This window comes from Netta rufina (genome assembly GCF_964035555.1).
Source record: "Netta rufina genome assembly, chromosome: 12".
NCBI classification, from domain to species: domain Eukaryota; kingdom Metazoa; phylum Chordata; class Aves; order Anseriformes; family Anatidae; genus Netta; species Netta rufina.
The window spans coordinates 4,723,773-4,747,020 of record NC_140135.1 but is presented as its reverse complement, the minus strand read 5'-3'; the positions used below and the strand labels follow the sequence as shown (position 1 = coordinate 4,747,020).

The following is a 23,248-nucleotide window of genomic DNA, read 5'->3' as shown; positions in this document are numbered from 1 at the left end:
GGTAAGGAAGTTGTTGCAGATACACTGTTACGTCAAAACTTCCATACCATCAAGTAAGGAAGATGAATTTTTGAATGTGCAGTAATGGTTAAATTTGCACATTTTTTAAAGTGTGGTTCTCTCCAGAGAACTTGCTATGTAGTAGGCATCTAATGTATGTAATCTGAGAACTGGAACCTCTGAAGACACGGGTAAAAAAGAAGGTTCTTACCTCTCCTTTATATGCAAAGAGAACTGCAGCACTCCTTTGCTTGAGTATGTGACCCAAAAAAGCACTAGAACTAGCATAGCAAAGCACCCGCTTTGGACAATTGGGCTTGTGTTTGGGGACTAAGCACACCGCAGACCCACAAGGACTTTGTGGAGGAGCACCAGCACGGTGCAAATGGATGCAGGTGGAATTCCCATTTTGGCTGTCAGGGGTTGGCTCCTATCCTTGCTCCAGGACCCAAATGCAAGCACAGGGTGGCTCTAAACCAAACCCAGGGCTGTGCCGAACTTTAGATTGGTTTGAAGTCAGCCCAAAGTGTGGTTTGGATTGAGCCATAGCTCTGCTCACAGGAACTGCAAGAGAACTCAGTGGTGCAGCTGAACTGCCTGTGCATCTTCTAGCTGGATCACAATAGAAACTGCTGTAAAGCAGCACTGCCTGCTCTGTCAGGTGCCATCTGGGGTGTTCTGCGTGGTCTGAGTTGAACAAAGCAGCTGGGATGAACCACGGAGAGAGTCTTTGAGGTAAGCAGCAAGCCACAACAGAGCATGCTTTTCTCTTAATTGGTGTATACATGCACAGTATTGCCAAGACAAAATGGAGGTATGTGCTGGAAACAGACACGGCCAATCTGCCAAATTTTGCTAGGTCTCAGTGGGATGTGAATCAAAGCCCAAGAAAGTTAAAGCATATATAAAGTTGCATATGAAACTTCATGCATTTTATACCTAAAAGTAACTCTTGCAAAGAAACTAGAAAGCATGCAAATGTCTGCAGCGCTGTGGTTTTCTCCTCCTCCCTTCCTTTGTAACTCTCCCAAGCATTGTCTGATTACGCATGAATGATGCAGATTTTTGCTAGGATTGCTTTCTAGCTGTTACTCATGTTTTCCAGGCAGGGGTGCAGACCTCCGACAGCTGCGGTAACGAGGCAAAGAAAAGAGTGAGCTTGTCGGCCACAAAAAGACTATGGATTTTGGAAATCCAGTACTACAAAAACAAACATTCCACCATGTTTTATAACAGACCATTCTTGTCTGGCTCTGGCAAACAAGGCCTCATGACAGCACAGCCCATTTTAGTGTCACTCTTATACCCATGTTGCTGGATTCCCATGGAGCAAAAACAAGACTTTCCCTCCATAGTTCCTTTCTTGGTGTTTACAGTGAAGGTCAGTGTGTGGCCACTACCTCACTTTTTCCCCCCTCCCCTCCTTCATCACAAGCAACAAAACAAAGCTGTCTGTAGTCGAATATAGCAAGGAGTCACAAGGCTCCACAAACACAGACATCTGTGCTTAAAAGCATCTTTTCACATGACTTTGGATGCTTGCTTTTTCATGTTTAAAATTGTGGTGGTGGTGGTGTTTGTTTTCATGTGTTTATTTTAACTATTACAACTTTCAGGCCTGTGTGCTCACCCTGACAGACGCTTGGTTTTAAGGGTTTTAAAGTGAAGGGGATGAAGCCTAGACTGTGGGAGCTGTACACTTGATGACCAGCAGTTGATTAAAGACAACTTCATTATGTAAGCTTTACCTATTAAGTTTTTGTTTTAGTAACCACTACTGAAATTATAAAATATTTTGAGGCATCTAGAGGTGCTTCCATTGTTACATTTTACATCCGTTGGAGTCACACTGTTCTTTCTGGATTATTTTTGTGTATATTTGGAGATAATTCTAGACACACATCCTTGACAGTTCTGCCTTTGGGTGCCTTTTGTTGCGAGTGGTTTGGGGGCAATGATGCTAGTTAGAAACGTGGAAGAGAGGTTAAAAGATGAAGCAGTTGCAAAAAGCTTGCCAGGTGCAGATTTAGCTTTTCAATGGGCTGATAACCAAGTGAGATAAAAAAATAAATAAATAAATTGTGAAGAACTTAGGTCCTCATAGCTGAGATCATACAATGTTGATGTGAAAGAGTAAGTTTGCAGTCAGGAAAGTAAAATAAGCTTCTCTTAGGCAGAAAATACATGGGCTTTCTTAGGGGTGTCTCCCTGTATAAATTACAGTCTACTGTAAATGGCAGGAGGTAGAGAAAGTGTTTCCGCATAGTAAAAAGCGTAAGTGATGGCAGTTTTTCAAGTTACTCAGTACTGAAAATTGCAGTCACAGGTAGCACTGGTGACTCAGGGCCACAGGCAGAGCCATCAGCCCTGGTGTGCCAGAGGCAGGGCAAAATATCTTTAATAATTGCAGATTTGGCCAGCCAGGAGGCCAACTGCGGTGCAAATGTACCTTTGCACATCGGAAACATCAAAACTGTGCTCTCCAGCGCTGCCTTTCCACAGAGGGGCCCCCGGGTGGGCAGCAGCCATTTTGTGAGGCAAGCCACCCCGTGGGGCGCATCCCGCTCCCTCGGCGGTAAAACCACCTCCGTCTTTTGATTTTATTTTTGGACACCGGGCTCTGCTGCGCACCTCACAGCCTGGAGGGTGTTTCTGAAAAGGACTTGAACGCTTTTAGTCCCTCAGTTGCCTGCTGCCGAGGAGCTGCGGGGGGACCCAGCGGAGCCTGACGGGGCAGCTCCGTCCCGCCCATGGCCGCCTCCCCTCAGCCGGGCGAGGCGGAGCCGGCCGTGAGGAGGAGAAGGAGGAGGAGGAGGAAGAGGAGGGCGGACTACGCCTCCCGGCAGTCTCCACAGCGCCCGGCCCAACGAGGGATGCCGGGTGCCGTAGTCGGGGCCGCCTGGTGAAAGTTAATAACCGAAGGCGCCTCCCCGAGCTCCGCGGCGCCTCTCGTTGCCATGCCGGCTTTGTCGCCTCGGCGGGGGCAGCGGCACGATGGATGAACGGGCGGCCGCCGGGGCAGGCGCCCGCCGGGTAAGAAGCGGGAGGGGAGGAGAAGGGGAGGCTCTGGCCGCCGCTCTGAGGCCGGCTCCGGGAGGGGAAGGCGGCTTCGTGGTGCCCCGGGTAGGGCCCTGCCCGCCGGGCTCGGAGGCAGGTGCGGGGGGACGTGGCCCCGGCCCTCCCCTCGGAGCCCCCCGGCCGCTCGCCCAGCCTGAGGGAAAAGCCGGCCTCGGACACGAACCCCGGCTCCCCGCTGCCCCCCCAGAGAGGGAAAAGTCCCTTCGTGGGAGGGGAGAGGGCTGCGAGGGTTTGCTGTGGGTATCTGCAAACCCTCAGAGGAGGGAGCGGAGCTGTCCCGACCCTCCCCGGCTCCGTTTCCCAGCCCGGGGGTGTTTGTGCTGCCCGCAGCCCTGCAGGACAGGTCCCTGCCCTGCCCGGTGCCTCCCGACCCTGCTGGCCCCCAGCACCCACAGCAGCCCGGTCCCCAGGTGGAGCGGAGGTGACTCCAAGTCCTCCAGCTCTGCGCGGGGAAAGCCTCAGCGTGTGGGTGATAAGCCCACAGTGCTGAACAGCTCTGCTTTTGGGGCCTTGCCCTGTAGGAATGGGGTCCCACCAGCCCCCTCAGGGCTGGGTTTAGCTGTCCCTGCTGCCGCTTGGCGGTCTGCCCTCAGGTGCGAAGATTGTGCCTTTTGTTGGCAGACCGATTCAGGTAGGCCTGTAAATAAATGTTCGCCATCGGACTTGCCATATGGTTGAGGCAGAACCACGGTTCCATCTGTCTCTCTCCCAGGATATCTTTTTGATAAAGGTAAGGGCCGGAAGGCTGAATCTTTAGTCAAACAAGAACTTGGTGGGTGACCTTAAACGTCTACTGCTTTTGCTTGGTGCTGTAAATAGCCCGAAATAATTGAATCACCAGCATATGGTAGGATGCCCCAGCATTTCCATGGCACAGGCTCCTGTGGGGCTGCTCTCACTTTCCACAACGCTTGGGCACAGGTTCCTTGCCTGGGATCCTCCCCTGTGCAAAGCATACAGATCCCCATTCGATATTCAGGTTAAAAGTTTCTGCGTGTCACCTCTAATAAATGATCCTCAGTTCAGCCCTAATGCGATAGAAAATAACAAGTTCCATTTTAATTCTCTCCTCATCTTTATTCCACTTTTTAATAATAATTTTTCATTAAGCCGCTAATCCTGTCCTAGCACTTCTAATCAGGAAGGCTCAAGGTGCTTTACAAAAGAAGTAAGAATATAATTATTCCAATTATCCTCATTAAGGCCGATATTCTTAACTTTTCAGCAGCTTCCACAGATAATATAGGCCATAAATAATTAAGAGTACAATCTAATTAAAAGAAATCCCCAGTCGTAAACCAGAGGGCTGCACTGAAGTAGCCAGCCTTCAAAGGCATGGCCTTGTAACCTAATCTCCCTGATCAGAACAGCAGCTCATTAACCTGCGACTCCTCACTCTCCTGACCTCGCTGCCCCCGCAGCAGGTACATCCAGGTGCCTGTGCAGGACTCCACAGAGGGAGAGGGTTGTGACAGAAGGCATTCTTGAGAGCCTCCTCCTATAGGAGCCCCTTATCTGGTCGTTTGAATAAAGGTCTGGTGTTCGGAGGGTTATCAAAACCTACAGCCGGAACTGAGTGAAGGTAGGCATGGAACTAGTTCAGTTTGTTAGCGGAAGAGAACTAGTTACTGCAGACTAGAAATGTTGCTCAAACTGGATTCCAGAAGATACAAAGAAGGTTGTGTCCTGGGTCAAGTTCCTATGCGACCTAAATAGTGTTCTGACCCACAAAACTCCCCGCATGCCAACTTCCTCAAAGTCAGTGCGAACTGTCCTGGCTGGGAGCTTGGGCTCTAAACTGCTCCTACTGCAGTGGGTCTCTGTATTGTTACACCCGGGTGTCCCCGCTGGAAGCTGACCGTCTCAGGACTGCTGTTTATCTACAGAATTCGCCAGCAGGGCTGCATGGGTGAAATCCTTGCTCTCATTCCAAATACCTGCTGTCACACATTAGTTACTCTGTGGGAATGTTTGTGCTCTGATTTGCGGTTACGCAGCGTTCGGTGATGACCTAATTGCAACATTCTCGTTAGGCAGAGAAATTGGAGTTTGGCTTTATGGTTCGCCTCGCTAAGGCAGCCAGTGCTCTAGAATACGTCTACATCAGTGCTGCCACTTCAGCCCCATGTTTTGTGGGGGATCACAAGGCTGAAATGTGTGCCTCTAACAGCATCTCACACTGCCATTGTAACGTGTAACAGCAAGCGTGGACCATCTTGTAGGTAGAAATGGCTGGATCTGATGAGCTTCAGCAGCTTTCTTACTACTGAGGAAACCACCTGTGTTAGTGTGGCGTTGGGAAATTTCCTTGGAAGTTGGCAATACGCAAAAAGAGCTGTGAACAAAGCTGGGAAAGGCCAGCCTGCCTTTCTGACCCTCTCGTGAAGAGGCTTAGTCTTGGCTACGGGGATGTCAGCATAGTTTTCAGAGGTAACTTGAAGGGATGCTGACTGCATGTCGTGTTAAAACGAGTCCCTGAGACCCATGGGGTCTGGCAGAGGCCTGATTTTGATCCATCTGTGCTGTAATTTCTTCATTTGTGAAACTCAAATGTATTGTGTTAAACTGTAATTGGCTGGTGTGCTGGGGTATCTGAATAGCAAGGCATGACTTGGGGTGCCAAGAAATGCTGGTGGCACTGGAAATGTGCTGTGAGTGAGCGGGGAACCCGTGGAAGTGAGGCGGCAGGGAGTGCAGACACCTTGAGCTGCAGAAAGAGGGTGAGAATGGGAGAAAGGGCCAAAGAACTTAAAATAGAAAAGAAAAAATAGCGTGTGGGGCAGATGGCACACGGAGAAACATGGAAGAGCAGGTCTGGAAGGACACGGGGACAGAAGGAAACCACCGGTGTTCACTGGTGTGGTGTGGACGAGGCTTTGCAGCTGCTTATTGTAATGGTCTCAGGGAAATGTGGTGCCACTTCTGGGAGGGAGGAGGGAAGAGGATTCCTGGAAAAGTGCGCACACACACAAAGAAGCCTTTGGTTTCTTCCCTTGCACATTTGTAGAGAGCTCACGTCTTTCCCTTACCCCAGGAGACATTCCCATTTCCTTTCATTTACCGGTGTTTGGAAGGCGGAAGGAGATCAGGCACTGTTGGGCTCCCTTATTAACTTAATCTGTGGGAAGCCCTACATAAATCACTGAATTTCCTCGTCTTGATAGGACGAGATATTTGTACAGTGAAGTCAAACAGAAGATCGAGGTTCCTGCACAGGGAGGCTTTGACGCTGTTCCAGTCCTGTGCCTGTGACTCTTACGCGTGCGTTTCTTTGAAGTCTGAAGCTTAGGAGTCTGCATTAATGATCAAGGGACCGAGCTGAATATGGAATTCGAATGGTACGAAGGTAAAGGTGTGGGCATGAATGTGGGAAGAGAATGTTTAAGAGTAGTCTGGCATGTATAGTTAATAATAATATTACAAAAAAAGAAGTCAGCGTGTTAATTTCCTACAGTTCCTCAAGTTCTCAGGGCTTCCAGCATCATCGTGTTTCTTGTAGATCAGTGATCTCCTGTCATGTCTGAAATTCTAACTTCCTTAACCAGTGGAAAACTCAAGGTTTGAAGCCTTTTGCCATTTCTTATGATGGGAAACTCGCTCTGATCCCTTAGGCAGGAATCTCTGTTCCCCACACAGTGTTTTAGAGCCCTGTGCTTGGCACTTGGCTGTCGCCCTCCGTCCCACTCTGCCAAGTGTCAGTGATCCCTGGATGCTTACCGAGTTCCTTAGGGCTCCCAGCAGATGCGAAGCGCTTCTGAAGTTGAGATTTGTCAGGAACAGAATGCATTAGAACATTTATTTCTGACTTTGACTTACGACTAGGGTAAAACTTACCTATTTTTACCACTGTGTTTTTTCTCTGTAGGGCTCTCAGCTGTTTCTCTAATTCAGGAGCTCTTCTTCCTGTTTTTTTTTTTTTTGTTTGTTTGTTTGTTTTTTACTTCCTAAAGTAAAATAGTTAAAGGAAAATGCGGCATGTCTGGCTAAACTTAATATACAACTGTCTCCCGACTGAAACAGTGAGATAGGCCCTTGGGTTCAATTTCTGACCCCCCAGTTTTAACCGATTTTTCCAGATCTCCACCCTACCTGCTGCTTTTTCTTAATTGCAAATAATTCCTCTATAAGGATCGCTTGAATTCAGCTTTCTTGGAGAGCTTGAGCACAGATTTCCAGGCTCGATTTTCAATTCTCGTGTTATGTAGGGCTCTTATCAGGCAGACTGCAAGGTGAGGTGGTATTGATGTCCTTCGGGACATGGAGCAGCTCCCTGGGGGACCTGCAGAGCAGGGCAGCTCAGAGCTTGGCAGCCACTCTCCAAAACTGGCTTTACCCTGACAGGACTGCATTATAAATCCTCATGTATTTTTTTTTGTGCACGAGATTTCTTTATGTGGGTATTTAATACCATAAATGAATATTTATGGCGGTGCTTGAGGTCTTTGGATCAGGTATGTCACACAAAGCTCTGACCCAAAGCCCACTGTCGCCCAGCAGAAAACCTCATCTCTCACATTGCTCTCCCCTCGTGCCCCCAGGGATTTAAAAATACAAATTATTTTAAGCAGTTCAACATGTACGGAGCCTTAGTTTGTTAGCTAGAGCAGAATGTCTTTCCACAGCGATGTTCAAAATGAAAGAACAAAAAGCTACCTTGAAAAATAGCCATTGGGAAGCAGAGCAGCAAAAGCCAAGAAACTTGAGCCCTTTGCTAATGAATGCTCTGTCCTTAACTCACATTGTCTCTTTTGTTTCCCACACTTTCATGAGCTGCACATGGATTCAATTTGCCAGTCTTTAACCCTTCTTGCCAATGCCTGATCTGCGTGTAGTTTGGAAACTGGGACAGCTGTCACTTAGGTACTTGGCTTTGGGTTCATTTTATTTTATTTTGCTGCCGATCTGTTTGTCCCTGCTCCGTCTGCGGCATGGATGCAGTGAAATAACCCACAGGGGTGTGGACGAGGCTCGGGTACAGGCTGGACAGAAGGAGACGAGGCTTTGGCAGCCTCCTGAGAAAGGGTGTAACAGAGAGGGCTGGGGGCAGGTTGGCTTGGATGAAAGCATCGCAGCGTTTCCACCGCGACTGCCGTCGGGGAAGATGTTGGTGCTGCACTAAGACTTTTTTATGAAGAGCTGTTTTTCTTGGCGTAGCTCTAAAATTGATGGAAAGTCAGAGTGGAGCCAAGGGATTTGGCATCACGGGAACTTCTCACACCAGCTTGCCTTTGTGCTGCAGCACAGCAGAAGTGCTTTCTGCAGAGCAAAGCATTAAACATCCGATGTTTATTTGCACCAGTGAATGATGATTGCCTGTAGTAAATACACTTCTTAGTGATGACTGTATTGTTTCCAAAAACATAACTAGCTCTTAGTTGCTGTTTGCTAAATTGACAGGGTTCTAATTAACCATCCTTTTAAAACAAAAATGGCATTGCACGTTCAAAAACATAATGCATTTTCTTTTTTCCTCTAGATAACTCCTGAACAAAGATCACCAGCAGAGAGTGCTGGTGCTCTTCCAGAATCTGCAGCAGATTCTGAAGTAGATTGTAAAATCAAATCCGACTTTGTTCCGTAATTCTATTTTTAGTTTTTTTTTTTTTTTTTAAATAAAATGTTAATCAGCTATCTGTTACTTGATTATCTTGCTGCCTCTAATTATCAATCTTTGCAGCTCGCTACAGGAGAAAGACAGCTTTTAGGAGAACAACTATGTACACAGAAAATCCCTAATTGCCACTTTTTCAAGCAATTACAACAGAATTTCATATATCTTGTTCTAATGCATTTGCTCTTTTTTATGCATAACATCTCTCCTTTCATTCCTCCTCTTTAATTTCATGTTAATGAAATTAAGTAATCTGTTTACTATTCAGTACAGCTCCTCTCTAGTGGGAGAAGGTGGCCGTGCTCCTACAATCTGTAGAGCTCTAGCATCTGTGTGGTGCTCGCTCTATCACCAAGATCCTTTTTTGACCTGCTGAGGCAGTGGGAGATGGCTTTTGGTTGGGCCTCTCCCAGATCTCAGTCTGATTTTGACATTAGGATCAAAAAAGAGTTGCAGAAGCTTTACATCAAAAAGGAGCACTGGCCCTGTCCCCATGGTGTTTGTCAGTGTGTTGGCACCATTACTAGTCCTGGAGACATGACGGTGGTGAAGCTTTTTGGTGTTAAATCAGACATGTTTTTCCCCTCATAGTATTTGTGGTCAGATCAGGGTCATTAAATCTGTTTTTGCTGCAGAACCTGCTGTAATCTCACTCTCATGTGATTTCATACATTCTTTAGTCATTGAGAGCAAACAAAGGCCGTGTTGAAGTGTAGGGCCTCTGTGCCGTGCTTCACTCTGATCCAGACCTGTTGGGAGCTTAGGGAATCTCCTAGTTCATTTCAGCAAAATCTGAAGAGAGATCTTAGAAAAAAGAGGTGTGAGAAGCAATGAGTGCAGAGGGACGAGGGAAACGGTCAACTTTCACGTGTTAAGGACCTTACTATACAGTAGGCATCAGTTAAAGGCTTACAGCCCTTCTGAGGGAGAACAAGCATCTTGTAAGGAAATCCCTGTGTCCAAACTGACCCTGCTGGCCTTATTTTGCCAAAACTGCATTTAAGTACAGGACTGGGCTGTGAATTCACGTAGAGCGAAGCTGAAACGTTTCGTTTGTTTTTTACAAAGTTGGCAGTTGTTTACCACTCTTCCAGCGACACCACCTGCTTCCAAAATGCTCCATAAAAAGGGGGGCAAGGTTCACCGGTTAGAATAATTCTCTTTACAGGTGGTACCTGATCAATCAACTCATGGCTGACACGTCTCTGCTGACCTCTGCATTGCGTCTCTCTGCAGTGAGCCGTCCCTTTTCTCCCCCTTCCTGTGCAGGCCCTTTCTTCACCCGAGGAACCATGCCGAACTTGAGTTACACTCCTTGAGAGGTACCGGCAGGACTGACATAGTTTAAGAAATCTTCACACGCAGCAGCACACACAGCCCTAGATGAGCAGGAGCTGTGGGATGGTGCAAAGCTCAGCAGAGACGTGAGGTTGTCCATGGAAAAGCCTCTGCATCAGCTGCTTCCCGCCCAGGAGTTATGTGGTCGTTACAGTTTCATTATATAGAATCGGTAGAATAATTAACTTATACAGAAGGACACAGTAAGTGCTTAGAGAAGGACGGAAGAATAGGTAGTGAGTCACTATTCCTGCTGCTCTTGTGTTTTGAAGAGAATTTTTCTAGCATTTTTTCTGTTTTTTTTTTTTTCCTAGCAATTCTACAAATGTTTTATGGTGGTAATTTCTAGTGGTGTTGGCATATGAATATTTGTCATTGCCATCTGTTGGTGAACGTTAACTGGTTTTACATATAATTCATGCCTCAGTCTCATCTCTGCCAGATTGATTTCTGTATTTCTTCCTCTTCAGAAGATGTAGCTGGTCTCCAGCTGCACCCAGTGGCAGGACCTGAGGGAATTTTTCGGGGTTAGTTACAGCTCAGGCCTGACAGCAGCAATGTCAGATCCTCTGAACATGACTTAAAGCTGTCTGTGCCTGCCCTGGTGCTGGCTAAACGGCAGCAAAAGCTGCGACGCTGCAGCAGAGCCGTGTGTCCGAGGTCACTGCGTGTGCAGGTCCAGTGGCCTCCAAAAACCCCAGATCTAAACTGAACACCCAGCCCAAACACTTCACCCTCCTCTTCCTTGGTGCCTTCTCCACATGTTCCTTGCGATTATGTGGCTTTGGAGTCTTCTGATCTTACTTTAATCTGTATGCCCTGGCATATTTGTTCACTTTTTTTTTTTTTTTGTATTTGTTTGTTTACCTGCTTTTCTTCTTCCTTATCTGCCAAACTATTTGACTTCCCTGGCAGGGGAGAGAAAGAAATCTCCCTTGTCACAGTTACCCGTTCGTAGTTCCTGCTCACCTAATAAACTTAGCCTCATCTCCTCTTCTGAGTCTTTTTTACTGTGGCTTGCATTGCTGTTTGTTTACTGTGAGGCCATTATTTCACTTAGCAGTGTATTTACAGACTAGACAAAGAATTCCCAGCCTGGAGGGGTGTGGGGGGAGTCCTGTCTGGCCCCACGAGCTAAATGGCACTTCTGAGCCCTGTGAAGGGTTTATTTTTTTTACATGCCAGAAGAAAAGCGCTGTTAAACTGGCGCGGGATCAGAGATGCACCGAAATTAATTTCCCCCCCTCTCAGCCGCACTGAATGGACGCAGGAGCGAGCGGCGATTCCTCCCCGTACATGAGGGATAATATCAGCAGCTTCCTGAGCTCCAGCTGCTGAGGACAAAGGACGGCAGAGCTGCAGCGATTCCTGGAGGGAGGAACTTTAAGATGGAGGAATTTTAAAGAATGCCAAGGACAACCTCTTAAAAAAAAAAAAAAAAATTGTAGGTGGAGCAATTCCAGGTCATCCGAATGCTTTGTAAGCTCAGGATTTATTTTCCTCCTTTGAAATAGTTGCCGTTGTGGCATTTATCTTTTGCGCTTTTTAACACACCGCCTGTGACCTTTGTATGATTGCATAAATTGGCCCGAGGACGCTGGAACAGTTATTAGGAACCCCTTTCTTATGTTGTTTCCTGAATTCCCACATTGTGGCGTGATGTGTGTATGGAAACTGCTCGCTTCCTCCCCTGGCAGCCGTTCAGACAGCCCTTGTGTGCTGCAGCTCCTGAGCGCTGGGCTGGGCGCGAGCTGGGTGCAGGGGGGAGAGCATTTGAAGAGAGAGAATTTGGATTTCGTGCATCTTTGTTCTTTTCCAGTTCCGATAAAGCTGTTATCTCAATTGTGTGGGTTAAACACGAGCAGCGCTAGCCTTCTGTAGAATAAACAGCGGCAGATGACTTGAGGTTAATGTGCCTCGGGCACGGCTAGCTGCTTTTCAGAGTCTGAATGAAGCAATATTTTCACTTTCCGTATGACTCTACCTTCTTCTCTCTTTACTCCCCACTCTATTTTCTTACAGCATGTGGGAGGGAGACGGGATGTGTGATTGAAGCTTGCTTTCTAACTCTTTAATTCACTGTAGCTATATATTTCCCTTACAACTCCACCCCACAGCATCTAGGAAATATGTGCTTCATTAACTTCTTCTGTCATCATTTTTTTTTTTTTTTTTTTTTTTTACATTTGCAAACTGTAAGGTTATGGGATGTTAATGAATTGTTTACATGTGCTTCTACATTTGTTCCACTGAATAGTTCCAATGCATGAATATCAATTACAGGGGAAAAAATAGATGTTTATATACACTGCGTTTGGGATTTCTGAAGTTTGACTTCCTGAAATCTTTTCCAGATCCTTCTTTTAAATGGGAAGAGCTGCGAGTGTTGGAAAGGAGTCATTTCCTTAGAGCAGCTGAGGGGTAGATGGCTGAATCAAATTCTCTCATCTCGCACGAGGAGCCCAAAGGCACTCAAGTCAGTGGGCCAGGTCCCGCCGTGTGAGGATTTGATGTGTGGCCAGTTGTGGCACTTTTCATTCTTTCGGAAATGGATGTTGAACCTTACCAAGCGTGTACCACTTAATGGGCTTAATATTTACATGGTTAGGCCATAGTACTGTACTCAGCCTGCTGCTGACTGCTTCTTGTTCACTCTTCTGTCTCGAAGCCGCCCGTTGGTGCTCGTCCTGCAGCACGGGCAGCAGTGGCCCTAGCGGGAGGGCTCAGGCACGTTGTGGGACAGTGTGGTGGTGAGTTGTGAGCAAGGCAGGGGACCGAGGTTTGTACACACATTCTCCCCTGTTGAAGGACCAGCTTGTTACCTGGGGCCTTGTTTAGGCCAGGGACTTGCCCTGGTTGTGGCGTGGGTCTGGGGGAGGTGAGAGCCGCCTACCCCATCTCACAAGCAGGGCGCTGCCCCTCGTAAGCAGAGGTTTGCAGCCTGCTGGTGTCCTGCTTGCTGCCAGTACCCTGCTGCTTGCATGTTCTGAAGCAGGGAGACTGGACCGAGGCTCTTTTATGGACACCGCATTTTGGGATCCTTTGTGGGGAGATGGACGCAGAGGACGTGCGTGTTTTTTGTTGTTGTGTGGAGGTTGGTACATGTTTAAAGCCAAACTGCTTTTCAAGTTGAAATTCAGTGGGGGCTGCACGATCCCAGGCGCTGAATCCTTCATCAGAAACCCCTCTGAGTGCAGTTACTGCCTCTTAGCAAGTGACAAAGTGCCAAAAAAACAAAACATTGCCCACAGGGCGGCAGGCAGCGCCCGCTCCCCCTGACGGGGCGGCGGGACCCGCGCCTCAGGGGCGCGTCATGGCGGGGCCGGCGGCTGTGGGGCTGTGGGGCTGCGGCTGTGGGGCTGGGGCTGGGCTTGGGGTTGGGGTGGTTGGGGTTGGGGTTGGGTTTGGGGCTGGCGTTGGGGCTGGAGCCGGGGGCGGGGGCGCTTCCTGCCCGCCCTGGCGGAGCCCCGGCCCGCGGGGCGCCTCAGAGGGAGGCGGAAGGAGGCGGAGGAGCGGAGCAGCCCGGCCCCGGCTCTCTGTCTGTCTGTCTGTCTGTCTGTCCGTCCTCCTGGCCGTCTGTCCGGCCGGCCCCGCGGCTCCTCCGTGCTCAGGTACCGGCGGGGAAGGAGGCGAGGAGCGGCCGCAGCCCGGCTGCCAGCCCCGGCCGCGATGCTGAGGGCTGCTGCCCGCTGCTGACAGCGCCAGGCTCCGCTCCCTGCCGCCCCGCTTCCCCTTCCCTGCCCGCCTCGGGTTCCCACCCAGCACAAGGCGGATTTTTTTTTTTTTTTTTTTAATAAAAGTCGAGCCGCTCATCCGGCCCTCGCAGAGCACGGCTCGGTGCTGCGGTTGACAAAGTTTGCGCCCTCCCCTCCGCTGGCGCTGACACTGAGGATGAAGAAGGATTTGCAAGCGAAGGCGCCCTGAAACGCCACATCTTGTGTGGGGAGCCCTGCCGCTGGCTGCTCGGGTCACCACCTCCACCCTTTGCCCCCGCGGCACCCACCGCTGCCCTTTGGTCCTGGGGGTAAAAACCCAACGGCAACAGCCAAAAACCCGAGGAGAAGAACCGCCTCTGGCAGCGGGGAAGCTTTGTGTGACCGACCCAAGGAGCTGCCGGTGTCCAGTTGCTGAAAGGCAGAAACCCCTTTTGTCTGCAGCGGATCTGGAGGTAAGAGCCCTGCTCGTGGCGCGAGGCGCTCGGCGTGCCTTCCTGCAGCCCCGGGCGTTTGGCCATCCTTGCCGGCTCCGTCCTGCAAAGATTGCTCTCCACCTTGCAACACCGACACAGGGAAACTACGCTCACCTGCCCGTTCCACCACCGGCAGCGAATATTAGCTAAAATTATTACTTGTGTGTAATCAGAGTAAAATTGGGTGCGAGTCAGGGAGCGGGTTTGCGTCGGGCTGTGTTTGAAAGCAGAAGTGTTTCTCGCGATGCTCTTTTCAGAAAATAATCGTAGGCATTGTGCTTGTAATCCACGTGTCAAGGTTGTCTTCGCTCGTCATGCTTCACGGAGAAGTATGCATGTGTGTTTACGTATGCATGCGCGCACATAGGGCTCCCACGAGCAGCTGAGACTCCTTGCTTCAGACTGGAGTTTGTTTTACATTAAGTGCTTTATTCCTGGTCTCACAAGGTGTAGAAGCGTTGAGGCCGTAATTAAGGTGTATGCACGTCTTAGCAGATTATCAAAGGTGGCTGGTAACGTGCTTGGTGCTGTGCAGTGAACGTGAAGATATGTTTTCTTTGGGTTTTGTGTTTTTAAAGTAAGGCTGGGAACGCAGCAAGGACATGTGCACATAATAATTGGATGGAGGCCCAAGCTCTGTGCAGGGAAACACATTTTGCAGCATACTCCTTTCTCTAGGGGCCAAGTGCTGGATGTGTTCTGCTTTATAAATGATAATACCACTGTGAATTTCTGATTTTTTTCCTTCTCCCCCAGCTCTGTGTCCATACCCACTTCCTCTAGGCCAACATTTCATCACCACCAGGCTTTTGTGCAAGCGAAGGACCTGTGGAATTTCGTGTGGCTCGTAGCCGGACTCCTCCTTTGCAGGGAGGATTACATTGTTCCCTGTGGAAACACACAGCATCCATCCCCCAGCAGGAGGATCTGGCTGTTTGTGTAGTGGAACCAGCCTTGACATCACGCTCTTCCCCACTGCGTGGGTTTTTCCTGTGGATGATACAGGAAATGCTAAATACTGCTCTGTCGCAGTCCCTGTGCCTCTTTCTTTCTTTCTTTCTTTTTTCTTTTTTTTTTTTCTTTCCCTCCTCTTCCTCTCCCCTTGGAGGGATTTCTCTGGGGAAAAGAAAGTGGAAAAGGCGTTCTGTTCCCCCTGCGGAGGGAGGGCAGAAAGTCAGCAGGTGCTCAGCTGAGGGACCCTCGGAGAGCTGTAACAGCTGTGAGGGTCCGAGCAGGATCTGACAGAGGACGTGATACAGGTTTTGGCTGCTGTCTCACCACCTTTGGCTGCCCGTGACCAGGTCTCCCCACCAAATCAAGGGTGGGGATGCAAGAACCATCTTCTTGAGCTTGTGCTGCAGCTGTGGAGTGCTGGTAACACTGCAGGGGTTGTTCAGGACTGATACAGAACTATGAACCCTATCGTTAAGACCATGACTCTGTTAAATCTTTGGGTCAGATTTGCTCCAGGGCTGCCTCGCTGCCTTCTCCTCCTAGCAGTAGGGTCTTGAGCTGACCCTGGAGAAATCTGTCCCCTGGGAGAAGTCTCAGTTGCAGGTTCATCTGGGGCACTTGGTCTTCCCTCTCTTTTTCTCCAGGACGCTTGTTTGCAGCATAACCTCAGCCCTTAAAACATTCCTGGGAGCCACAAGCACAAGGCAGAATGATTTGTTTCCTCTTCACTGAGGAAAGGGGAGGATTTTCAGGAGGGAAAGGGGTGCCTGCTCTCCCCACGAGCTCTCTGTTTCTGCAGGCAGCACTGCCTGCCCTATTGAGCTGGGCAGTGCAGGTAGGCAGAACGGGCCGTACAGGGGGACACGGGGTTGTAAATCCCTCGGTGGTGCCGACACCTCATCACTTTGGATGTGTCTGACCCGACACATATTTGAGTTTTGCTGGCTGGGCCATACACTGATAGCAGGGCTGATTATTCTACCTGCTTACGGTGCCGCATGGCATCGGCTTGTGCTGTATATCTTGAGTCAGTGCTGCTCTTTCGCAAGGCAGGCTTGAGCGCCTCTGGACTAATGTATGGCCCGCTTTGTGCTGCAGAGCGCCGCAGCGGGGCCACAAGGTTTTCATATGCCTGCAATAAGAATGTATAAAAAATCCCTGCAGTCTGTAATACAGCTCAAAGGGCAGCTGATTTAGATGTGCTTGAGTGTTAAGGTCAGGAGATCACATTCCACAGGTTGCTAGATGAAAGTTCTTGAAGAGGGTATAGCATAAATATTTGATTCGTGGAGAAGGGATTGGTGCAAATCCTTTTGTCCCTGCTCCAAAGATATTTTATAGGCAAAGCACAGGGCAAAAAAAAAAAAAAAAACAAGAAAAACTTACAGCTGCTTTGTGCTGGAGGAAGTGGAATGGTAACACAGAGGATTGTTGTTGAATTCCACTGAAATTCCTCTCGGATACCCCATCTTCAATAACAGCGAAGGGAACTGATGTTTTTAAACGTAAAATGACTCATAATGCATGGGCTCTCGAAGTTGGGTTTAACATTGTATGCAAACATTGCCAGCTGGTGGGGATCTTTCTGGATAAATAAGAACTATATTTGTACAAGAAGGCTCGAAGGATATATTTCAGATGCATCCTGATTAGCATAAGCCATTCACTTTGTAGAAGAATAGCAAGAATCTCAGAAGTGGCGATAATTTAATAGTCCCCTTGTTCTCTTTCTTCTGTCCTTCATCGGCAAACTGACCGATCTTTTTATTTGGGAAGAAGTTTGCGTTGCCCAACCGCCACATTTTCCCAATTGTGACGGTGAAACTGAGCACTTGCAACCCCCAAGTTCTCAAAACACAAACCCTTCTCCCTCTTTTATCCCTTCCTTTCATCTCCAGCTGAGTATAATGTAGGGCTGGTTTTGTGTGTGCTTGGTTTTATTTTGGAAGGAACACCATGCACTATTTAACTGTACAGCATCCAGCACAATGCTGTCTTGGTCCGTGGCTTGGACTCACTGTCACTGTACTGAATGACAAGCCAAAGTGCAATTTCAGCTCATTAAAGGCTTTCTGTTATTAATGTAGAGCGAAATCTGGTGTAGCTGTAGGTTGTTGCCCTCTCGGTGTATATCCAGCAATAAGTCTTTAATTCCAGAATTACCAGCAGTCCCAGTGTATGTTAATGTGAAATCCTTTTAGCTGTGAATGAACCTATCTGCTCGTACCTCTCCTGGGGCAGCACTCCAGTCTGCAGTTCCTGCTTCATTCATCCTGACAGCTCCTAAAGAGCTGCAGAGCTGTAACCCGCTGCAAAGACAAAGCCCATGACGAGAAAGTCCCTACGTGGTAAGATTCACATTAAACTCACTAAAGCCTGGCTCCAAACACCTGTACGTTATGAGACTCTGCGCAGGGCAAAATAGGGCGTACATGAGGCTCTGCGCTGAATTAGGAAACCGACCTTGTTCTTGGCAAATGCTTCTTGGCTTATTAGACGTTCCCACGTTGGGGTGAAGTGCAAACGCTTTCTGAATTCAGGAAGATGCCTGTCTTTCCCCATCCAACTTTTGTTGCACAGTCCCATATTTCAAGGTATTTCCAGACACTTGCTTTTGAAGAAGTCTCCTGAAAGGTTTCCGAACTGCGACAGCCTTGGGGATTTTTTTTTTTTCCCCTGCTATTGTGGGCGATACAGTGGAGTGGAATGTCCTTGGTTGCCAATGTTTGCTGCTAGGTATCCCCCTTCCATGGAGACCAAATGTTTATAATAGGGTGAGAACAGCCATTTGTGGGGGTTGGCAGTACGGCTGAAGGCTCTCTTTCTCCTCTTCTCTCCACTGAAACTCGAGGGAGGACTTGGATCTCTCGGGCTTTCAGAGCAGTGTTCCAAGTGCCCATTGCTGGGGCTGTAAAGGTTCAGGAAGCACCCGAGGATTTGTCAAAATGCTTTAGCCCCTTGTGTTGAATCTGGGCCACAACTGAGTTCTGTAAGCTTGTTTTTTTCTTGCAGGAACCCGTTGCTTGTCTTGCTCTTTGATGTGTGTTTGTTTTCTAGATCGGACTTTTGTCTACCTGTTCTGCTCAATCTTCTCCTTGTACATACCCCATTTATCACATCGTAGGCTTTAAATCATTGTATGAGCGAGCAGGCACACGGCTGCCCTCGGAGTCCAGCCTGGCTGCAGGAGCTTCTCAGCAGTTAAACCCCGTTGGACAGGAGAGCAGATTCCCAACACCCGCAAGGCGGTGCCAGCCGCAGGAAGTCGCCGTACCACAGCCTCCGCGCCGTGCCTGCGTCTTCAGCTCCTGCAAAAGTTTTTGGCTCGTGCTTGGACCAGATCTGAAGTTGCGTCCACGTGAAAGCATTGTACTGCGTGGCAGGAGAGCTCCAAGTCAGCAAATATCCAGCTCTTGCATGTTGCTTGGCTCTCCTGAGTAGTCTTGAAATGTAATCTTCAAGGCAAAAGGAAATAAATCACAACAGCTTTGGAGAATGCTGGTGTGAAGGAGGCCCTAGGAGCGATGCATTTCTAACTATGCAGCATAATGCTTGTCTGCCTTGCCTATTACGCCTTCAGGTGAAAGGAGTTTTTCAGGGCTGCTGTAATTTGTATTTACCTAGACACTCAGACGTAATTTTCTAGCTAATGATATATTTGAAACTTATCTGTGTATAAATGGGCATGCAGGGCAAACCAGCCACCTGATTTCAGTGGGAGATGGAGTGAGGAATGAATGGGCGAGTGAACAGGAATAGGAGGATGAAAAGAACGTCCTGAACAAAACAGAAAACTGAGCCCAAATTAAAAAACCAACGTGGAAGTTCTCAGAGCTCTCCGACCCTGTCCTAGGAGAGCAGCGGTTCCCTGCGAGTGCTCAGCTTAAGCAAGGGAAGGACGAGTGTTGGAGCCTCCTGCGAGGCTCAGGGGTCCTGGGTTGTGCTCGTGGATTTTAATGGTGTCCGACGTGCTGTGCCTTGCTGGGAGCAGCTCCGCTTCTGCTGGCCCAGTGCTGGGAAAGCAGGGGCTCTCTTTTAAGCCTTAGTTCAAATGAAGAAAAGCGCCCTGATCTGATGAAACTGGTCTGATACAAATAAAAGCAAGGCCTTCAGTACAGCCCTTATATATCCAGTTGTAGACCGAGATTTTGCTGAGCAATTCTATTCTACGAATGCCTATGAATTACGCCAATTTAAGTTTTAGTTTAATTAATTAGCTTTCATAAGGCTCTCGTCTGCGTAGGAGCTGTGTCGCAGGAACTGTTGTTTGCTTTAAAAAGCTTTGTTTTTCTACACAACTTGGGTTTTTAACAGATTGCTTAACCTTTTAGCATTATTTACTGCAACCCCCAAGGAAAGTAATTCCACATTTCAGTGACTTTATTCTCTTCAGGCTTTGGTGAACATTTCTTCCTCTTCTAATTTGGGCAGTTGTGTGTCCAGCTGAAGCAAATCGCACAGCTCCATGCTAGGACGAGCCCGTGCTGTCGTAGGGCTCGGGAAAAACAGGGTGGGAAAACAGCTCCCTGGTTTGGCAATTTTTTTTCTTAAAAAAGAAAAGAAACAAAACTAAAACCTCTTGCATATTTCTGGAGACACGGGACATGAAAGCAGTGTGAGACAGCTCGCGGCGCTGTACGAGGATTTGGTAATCTGAAGTTTACCGAAATCATCACAGCCAAATGCTCACGTGGGCTGCACCTAATCACTGTTAGGTTAAAAAAAAAAAACACAACACTCTTTTACTGCAGAATGACAAAAGTTCAAGAGACCAAGAGCGATCACATAGTCTACTCCACCCTTCCCTTGGGTAAGAGCAGAGAAGTGTGGAGGGCAGGCGGAAAAACCCTCCCAAGGTGCCTGAAACTACCTGGCTTCTGGTGGTGGCTGCGGGCTGGGCATGGAGCACTCGGATCTTGTTTAAAAAGGAGCAAAATAATAAAAAAAAAAACACTGGCATCCATGGGGAGGAGAATGGATTTACCACCTGGAGAACAACCAGTGCCTTTGTGATGTGGGAAGCAGGAGACAAGAGAACAAGTGGTGTGGGAAGCCCCGGGCCAGCTCCATGGCATTTTGGAGGGATGGTGCCATGGAGCATCACAGAAGGCTGAAGGGGCGACCCAAGGCTCATGAGACATCGCTTGTGGAAGGCAGCCAGCCCCGAGGCAGCAGCCCAGCTTCCCCTTGTCTCCAGAGGTCGGGGTGCCAGCTTTTCCAGGCTCCGCGAGGCCCTGCGTTGCATCCCCTGCCCGTGAAAACAGGAGAGCTCCGCGTGCGGCCTGCTGCTGCCATCGCCTGCAGCCCGGAGTGGTGCCAGGGACACCCCGAGTTGTTTTGGGGTGGCTTCTGCACCTTCAGCAAGGTTCATTGCGGCACATCTCTGCTTCTGTGGTGTAATATCATGGTGTGCTCTTCGTTCCCAGCCCTGCACCATCAACACCCAAACGTGCAGATGTCCTTCAGCAGGGGAATATGAGAGGGCTCCAGCTTCTTGTTACCCCAGCTGCTGGGGATACCTCGCAGGAGCATCTCCTCCAGCTGCACAAGATATTTAGAAAACTGCCCTGCCTCCTGCTTGCAGAGGTTCTGGGATGCCTGCATCCTCAGTCAAAGCCGTTTCGGCAGAATCTGTGCTTCAAATACTTGCTGCTTCAGTCATTATGGAAACTCCTCCTCGTCGTGATGAAGTTTATATTAGCAAGGACATAGTTTTGCTGGTATGGTTTACACAAGGCTTCCCGAGTAATATACCTAAACCCAATTATTTCCTGGTGTAGCCGCTTTAGAGTGGTTGCTGGAATAGTTGCAGTGAAAAAAATCGATTCCCCGAGTGACATAGTTGTGGCAGCAGGAACATGGACGGAGCTGTGCTGAAACGAGCATCCTAATGCCTTCCTCCCAGTGTGGGGCTGAGGCTTAATTCATCATCTTACAAGTAATTAAAGGTTTTTTACAAGGTGCACGTGAAAAACCCAGGTGGTTATGATAAAGAGCGACACCAAAACCACTTGGAAAACATCCTTGCCTTCTAAAAATTTGGTGGTCTGGATCTCTTCTTGGGTTTTACTTTAAAAAAAATAAATAATGCAGATCCATCTTTTTAACCTGTGCTGCCCTGCTTGGGTCACAAAATGGGCTCGGGTTGTCCGAGCCCTGCAGTGGGGTTTGTTCCCTTTCTTGGGCCGTGGCATCTCCGAAGGAGCACTGCCAGGTCTGCGGGGATGAGTTCGCTGTGTTTTAGCTGGTTCCCTTTACAAAGAAAGGAGAAAAAAGCAGCCTTGTGGAAAAGGAGGGCCCGTGGCCGACTGCTTGCCTTGCTCTGTGACTGGTCCCATTGAATTCTGTGCGACTGCTCTGTGCAACGAGAAGAGCTCCTCCTTATGAAAAAGGGCTTAAAATAGTTTAGATTGTGGTAATGCTGGAAAAAGCCAGAAAATTCCCTGCTAGCGTTAGGCCGTAGCGATTGCTTCCCTACACCCATGTCCGCCTGCGAGTTTTATTTGTGTCAACTTCTTCTGCACATTTTCAGGACGCCGGGGCTGGCGGCGCGCTGCCTGAAGGTTTCAGCAGACCCCTCCAGCTGCCTGGGGAGTGGATCGCCCTTGTTTTCAGGACTTCAGCTTTTGGGCTCGGATTTTGACTTTATTTTTAATGCAGATGCCGATTGTAATCTTTTTTTTTTTTTTTATCTCCTCAGCAATTAAAAGAGCCCGATGCTATCAGTAGGGACAAATGATGCACTGTCAACGTTCTGCTCCCTTCTGATAATGCACATGAAACTGGTTTGCATGTTTGAAGATTACATTTTCCTCTCACATGGTTTTCATTATCTGAGAGCCCCGAGGAGAGGCCTGGATTAAATCAGTGGAGGAATGGCGAAACCACACAATGCAATGAAAATGGTGCTGAGGCATACTTGGGATACTTGCGGGACAGGGGCTGCTGACGACAGAAGCAGGGCGCTGCCTGAGTGCTAGCAGCAGCAAGAAGCCGAGCTCTCTGAAAAGACAAAACAAAGCCCGATGCCGAATTCACGTTGCGGCTTGGGCTTACAGCAATTCCTGAATTCTGCGAGGATAATTACTGGAAAGCTGTGAAGCTCGGAGCAGATGAATCTCGCTCGGTACGTGCTGGGAGGCAGCCCTCCGCAATGAGCCGTGGGGTGACTCGAACCGGATCGAGCTCACGCGGCTTTATCGAGGCGGCGTCTGTGAGGTGAGAGCTGGGCCTGCGGGAGTGCAGAGCGCTCCTCTGGCTCGTGTTGGAGCCGGGGCTCCATGAAACGGGCAGAAATCGCAGCACAGGCCCCCAGAGCTGTCTCTGCACAGAGCTGTGCGTGTGCCTGCTGGTGCTGCCTAAAGGGAGCGGTGCGGTGCGTTGGGAACAGTGTCCCTCGGAGTAACGCTTTGGGGCTCGGTTCTGAGATGCTGTGGAGGAGCTTGGAATTCCAGAGCTTACTCCCCAAAACGCCTGAAGTCCGGAAGCGTTCCTGTTTATACCAGCCTCTGCAGGGCTGCCTTCTTTTCCTTTTTTCTTCTTTTTTTTTTAATGCGCAATCTAAATTACGTTGGGTAAGCTTCTAGGTACCTCCCTGGGAAGAACTTGGCACTTAGCAGCGAGGGAGCAGGAATTCTGAGGTCTTCTGAGCTTTCCCTCGGAGCTGTTATTCAGAGGGCTGGGTCCTTCCCGTGTTGCTGTCTTGACTTCTTGTTCGAAGCTGAGCAACTTGCTGCTTTTTCGTGCAGCCTGCCAGGCTTCCTCGGGCTTCTCTGTGCCCCATTCCTGGTACCGGGAGCACTTCAGGACGGTCGGTGGCTCGTGGCACAGCTTCCTGGCCAAGGTGGGCTCGCTCAGAGCCACGCTGGATCCGTGGGTGTTGCGCTGGCCTCCCGCTGTGATTGCCAGGTGATGTCATCTCAGGGCTATGCGTATTATTTGCACCCCTCCGGGTGACATTGTTCTTGTTTTTAGTGAAAAGGAGGAAGTTTTTCTTGTTTGCCCGGTGACTCTGTCCCTCTGGTATGAAGATGAGTAACGCTGGCGCCGCTCCATGCACCTGCTCGGTGCCACCCTCC

At 49.0% G+C, this 23,248-nt stretch overlaps 1 protein-coding gene across 1 annotated transcript in view; it reads left to right on the top strand.

Moving 5' to 3' along the window:
- The first annotated feature begins 2,898 nt into the window (after nucleotides 1–2,898).
- AMOT (angiomotin) overlaps nucleotides 2,899–23,248 on the top strand; it is a 59,886-nt gene continuing 39,536 nt past the window's right edge. Inside the window, exon 1 of the mRNA XM_084293934.1 lies at nucleotides 2,899–3,033. The gene's annotated coding sequence lies outside the window, so the exon portion shown is untranslated. The remainder of the gene's footprint in view (nucleotides 3,034–23,248) is intronic.